The 5,900-nt window shown below is 39.4% G+C and overlaps 1 long non-coding RNA gene across 1 annotated transcript; it reads right to left on the minus strand.

The window, feature by feature from the left end:
- Positions 1-1,467: 1,467 nt before the first annotated feature.
- LOC123964068 lies at positions 1,468-4,121 on the minus strand. Its single transcript, XR_006823327.1, has 2 exons — positions 4,032-4,121; positions 1,468-1,565 (listed from the first exon to the last, which is right to left on the minus strand). It is a non-coding gene; the product is annotated as an uncharacterized LOC123964068 (long non-coding RNA).
- Between the last annotated feature and the right edge of the window lie 1,779 nt (positions 4,122-5,900).

Here is a 5,900-nt window from a genome sequence, read left to right on the forward strand (position 1 = left end):
TTTTCAACCACACAAAGATCTGATATCACAGCCTTTTGCAGTTTGTTTAATGTGGAAAGTCTTTTCATAAAAGTGGTAAAAATACAAAACAATGTGCAGCTCTATTTGGAGAAACAGAAAAAAAGCCTCAATGAAATCCCTATTTGAATCGGATCAGTAGCGCCTGTATATTAGAATAACAATATCTATATAAATAAAATCTGGCTGTATTGATCATCTCTCCCCAGAGCCCCTGACAACTGCAGTTTATCTCCATAATAATCAGGCCTGCACTAAACACACCAAAACAAGGAGATGATAAAAACACAGCATTCAGCATTGATTAGCACTGTTAATTTCTCACTCAGCGGTGCAGCGTAAGTGAGGCTGTGGCCTGCTGAAGAGGCGCGATGCTGCAGAGCTCACTGGGAACGATGTTCTGTTACAAGACAGACTCTTTCTCACCGTTTATCTTCTATCATAAATGGCACAGTGGTAAATAGAGGTCTGAGTAAACTACGAGTTTCAATTGCGTTCTCTTGTAAAGGCAAACAACATCAAATATACACAAATTTAAATCATTTGAAAGAAAATGAATGATTTGTTTACCCATTTCAACAAGTCAAAACTGCCTGTTTGTCATTGTCTTAAAAAATGGTCAAGATCTTGTTAGATTTAGGAAATATCTAATATCTATATAATATGACCTTTGAGTTCAGTAGCGAGGTGTAAAATCCAAGAAGTGTGCAGCACGCAAAGTAGGTTTGGAGTCGTCAATCTCCTCCATGGGAAAATATTGGTTTATGCCGGCATCAAGTACTTCCGCCTCTGATCACATCACCTAAGGTGTTTTTGTAGCAGTATAATGAGCCCACAACACTCTCTCGTTTCCTTCCTCGAGCCTCTTTTCTATTTCACACAGCTGTATCATCTTGTTTCACAACCAAAAGCTAAAACTGGTTTGTAGTGGAGCAAAGGTTGAATATAAACAGCAATATAAGACTGACACTGACATCAGAAGTGTCCGATTTGACATTTGGAACATTTGTCTGTTTTGTGCCTGCAACGAGCAGTGTTCCTGTTATAATGAAAGGGCTTCTCCGCTGACACTTGGCCCATTAACATAGTTTGCATTGTGGCTCACTTGCTTACAGCAGTTGGATTCAGTCATGACATTTTTTGGGTAGCTAAAAGGACAAACCCAGAAAAGAGTTTCCTGTAAAGCAACAACTGACTGGTGAAGAAAATGAACTAAGTACATTTCTGAAATGTCAAGGTCTCCCTTCTACGTTTGGCTGAGTACCATTACTCGGTAAAATCTATTAAACGTTTGTCTTTTTTCTTATGCACCCTCTGCTTGAGCCGCCGCAAAGTGAAAGATCACCCTTTGAGGGATTTCCATTTGCCTCCTTTGTGCCATTCTAGATGAACTAATTATGTGATGAAAAAAGTAACTGATTTCATTTCAAACAGGACATTAACTGCAGATGATGGAGGGAAGAAAGTGAAGTTTAATCGCCACAGTTCCTACAGTGATGATTTCTCCCTCGAAGGCAGAGGTTTCCATTTATTAGATCCTCTGTTATCTAAAGGAGAAAAAAAACAGCCCTCAGGACGAAAGAGGGAGAGACCGACAGAGGGGAAGACAGAGAACTGGAGAAATAGCAGGAAGTCTGGGTAAATAAACCAACAGCGCAGTAAATGCAGCATTGCGGTTCTGCTGTGATATGAGACTCTCATAAATAATGGAGCTGAGTGTAGGCCGGCCTGCCAGCAGCCAGTACGCTGCTCCTCACACTGGGAAAACAAGGCTAAACAAACACCCTGCTAGTCAGGTCTCAGGTGGCTAAACACACATCACAGTGCAGGTATCAATCACCGGGAACATACACACCTGTGTGCACAAAAAACACAAAACCGAATAACAAATGTTCAGATTGAGTGAAAGATGTACAGTGGGCATTTACAGCTTTTTCAAAATCATGGGCCGTAAAACCAAAATAATAAGCTGAAAGATGCTAAATGACTCATTTGATCCACTGTCAATAGAAAGATATTGATTAGAGCTAGTTAGATAAGACTCTCACATACCTATTTGTCTATTTTGATTGAAAAAAAATATTATAGCTGAATTTAAAAATTACAATTCGTAGCATTAACATTCGGTAGTTTAACAACTAAAATAAACTTTTAGATGTACGGCAACATAGAAAAGAAAATCAAGATAAAAGTCAATCCAAAGCAATCTGCATCAGCTGCCATCTGGGTGGTTTTTTTTGGTAAAAAACCAAAATCAATGAGCTTTACATTTGTAGTAAAACTATTCCTGTGCACAATTTTCAGTTTGTGGTTTTTTTTTAATACATTAGAGTGACGTCTCTCACTAAGGCTACGTTCAGACTGCAGGCCAAAGTGACCCAAATCCAACTTTTTTGGCTCATATGTGACTCAGATCTGATCTTTTTAACAGTGTGAACAGCCCAAGTCACATGGAATCTGATCTGATCCAGGATTTGGGACACTTTCCTATGTGGTCCAAATCCGATACAGATCAGATTTTTTTAAATGCGACCTGAGTCTGAACACTCAGGTCAGAATTGATGCGACTTAGACGTCACTCTAGAGCAGCTGCTGTCACAGTTCTTGCTGTAGACGGAGCCGCTACGAACAAGAAAGCTCCAGAAAAGTCATAATTAATTCCCTTTTCTTCCACATGTAAGCCACCGGACTGTCAGCTCTCTTCTGAGTTATGTGCATGCTACTTGTCCGTGCGGACGCATTGGGGAGAGAGAGAGACTGTAACGTTAGTGAGTTGTGGGGCAGTTGCGTTACAGCGGCAGAAACCGTAATGAAAAGGACAGAAAATTGCGAACATTTGTCATAATTAGAGAAAAATGTGACCCGTGAGAGGACAATGAAGTACGGGAGTCTCCTGTGAAAATTGGAAGGGTTAGCACGCAGGAGTTAACCTCTGTGGATCTGTTTACTTCAGTACAACAGCTTCCTGCGTGTGATGTTATTCTGTGCATGCGGATCACTTGATATGGGCCACATTAAGCAACAATGTCAAACTAAAAAATTGGATCTGCAAAAAAAGAAAAATCGGAATTGAGCATTAAGGCCTGCAGTCTGAACGCACCCAAAGTGAAGAAAAGTTTAAAGCACTTAAGCGGATTACAAAAAATTATTATTTTTGAATGACCATAAAAGTAACATGACACCAACATTTAAACACATGCACATGAAATCATCAGCGTTTTCTGCATAATGGCAGAAAGGCAGAGGCAGGAGGGGGGCCGGAAACCAGCAAGTGTATTTATGCACAATAGCTCCCTGTGTGTGTGTGTGTGTGTGTGTGTGTGTGTGTGTGTGTGGATTACACCAATAAAAACAGACTATTATCATCGCTGCTCATACCCAATACTGATTCCTCCCTGATGACTCAAACCCCAAACACTGAAAACAGATGCGTAAAAACATTAAACAAGTGACAAAAAGTGAGAAGTGAGACCGTGGGTTATTACTTAAAAGAGAATAGATCCAAAACAAGTCAAACACTGGAGCTGCTGAATTGATTCTGGGTGTAAATTGTGTTTTTGTGTGTTTGTGTGCGTGTGGGAGGGGTCAGGAGTAAACATGAAATGATGCGGCATCTGTTGAGGCTTTAAGTGATATATCACTCCATTCCACTTCGTTTAGCATCACTTCGTCTGAGTTAATTGGTTCATGAGGAGCACTAATTAAAGGGGATGGCCTTGTTTATCGTCACAGCGACGCTCGTTAAGCGGAGAGAGATTTTTTTTTTTTTTCTTTTAGGACTGGTGACATTAACCCATCGTTCACATCTGCGGGTGAGGGGATGCGTCTGTGTAAATTTTACGCCAGTCTTCGATGTGGCAGCTGCATCTAACGGCTTATGTGTAGCAGAGTGAGGCGCACACACACACACAGCTTGACAACACATATATTATACTGTATACACATATTGCAACACGCTGACACACATGAAAACACATATTATACACCCCCCCCCCCCCGATGATTTGTCCTACCTCTCTACGTCGTGAGGCCCAGCACGTCTGTTTGACTTTCCAGACCACAGCAGCGACCAGTAACAGAGACAGGAAACAGCTGGAGAGAGGAGAGCGACACAGGTCATACACAAATCAATCAATTAAAAACCAATGGATTCTGAATAGGGCATGAACACAAGCATGCAAAAAATAGTTACACCAAGAATGAGATGGTACTACCAGCTGACCCGGTGCTATGTTGGTTCATCTGCTGTGGCATCATTCTGATTTCATCACAGCCCCCACAGCAGTTATTGGGAATCTGCCGATAACTAGTCCAGTCTGATACTTTTATATTCAAGGCCTAAATGCTGATTAAACACAATATGTATCCGACACAATGAAATAACAACTGTGGCAACCCCTCTAATTTTCCATTAGCAAACTGAGGTGGACAGTTCAGTAAAGAATGGATCAGAATTTGATCATCAACAGTGATCCTGAAGGAAACTGCAATGAATCAGTCTTTTCTCTGTACTCAATCTGTCTCAGAAGCACTGCATGAATACCTACAAATGTTATCCAGGACGACGTGACAATTTTAAATTAAGCAGACAACAATATTTTTCAATAATTAGGGCTGGGAAATAAAACAATAATGATAATTTTCCTCAATAACAATATAACAAATGTTCAATACATAGTCAATAAATGTTTGATTTAATTCATTTGAATCACGAACGAATTAGTACTTAATGTTTCTATTAAGATATTTATTTTGTTGAGGAAAAGGGACTAAAAAATAGATTTACTAATTATATTTGTTAAAAAGTTTTGAATGTTCTACCTCAGATTTGTGAAGTGATCCATTGTTTGGGATCAAGTCTTTGTCATGTTTTGACCATAAAGAAAAGTTTAACCACACAATTACCCTTCCGATTTCTCCATCATTCACTCAGGAGCAAATATCTGCCTTTTAAAGAAATAATGATTTGACATTTATCGTGATAATTATCAATATTGAATGATATGAAATGTTTTTATTGAGATAACATTAACCATATCGCCCAGCCGTATCAATAATACCATACTTTTGACCTCAGTGGACAGGGAGCAGCAAGCAAGAGTCCAAATCTAACCAGAATGAGGTGCAATTGCCAACAAATCACCTCCAAAGAAAATACTGACACACAACTTGTGTGTATGAATACATTTATTCTACAAATCAGGCAACTATACTCGTGTTATCAGCCACACACACATCCATTAAAGGGATCAAGAGACAAAAACACAAATGGCCTTTTCTGTTTTCATGTAAAATACTGGCAGGTTTAGTTATGTGCTCAACACAGCTACTTCTAGAAATATTCAACCTTGGGAGGAAATGTTACATTTAATAAGATATTGTAGGTGCAAGATACGTGCAAAAGTCCAATAACAAGGCACTGCAACTGACAGAGGAGGCTAGTGTTGAAAAATAAAATGAATTAAAAGAAAAACACATGTTTTCATCCTTTGTAGTTTTCCCTTTGAAAATAACATTTCAGTACATCTCTAAACCATTATTTAATTATTGGGCAATTTCTTCACGCTATACAACTCCACCCAGGGTCTATCTGCAGATAACGTGATTTTAATACAACATATTTCATGCTTGTAGTAGTCTTTGTAGTTATCCTTAAAAAACGAAAAAGAAAAAAGGAAATCATAACCACAATGCAATCAGAGAGCAGTATCTTCACACTAATTTACTGCCCTCGAGCTCCCTTTTTTGGAGAGCAAAGACGACAAAAGGATAGAGAAATTCTTGGGAAATTTGTGGCGAGATACAAAAAAGCGGTGACCACAGGCAGCTGGGGATTTTAGCACAGCACAGGGCAGCGAGAGGTCAATGAGCGACATGATGCT

This window comes from Micropterus dolomieu, unplaced genomic scaffold (genome assembly GCF_021292245.1).
Source record: "Micropterus dolomieu isolate WLL.071019.BEF.003 ecotype Adirondacks unplaced genomic scaffold, ASM2129224v1 contig_395, whole genome shotgun sequence".
NCBI lineage: Eukaryota > Metazoa > Chordata > Actinopteri > Centrarchiformes > Centrarchidae > Micropterus > Micropterus dolomieu.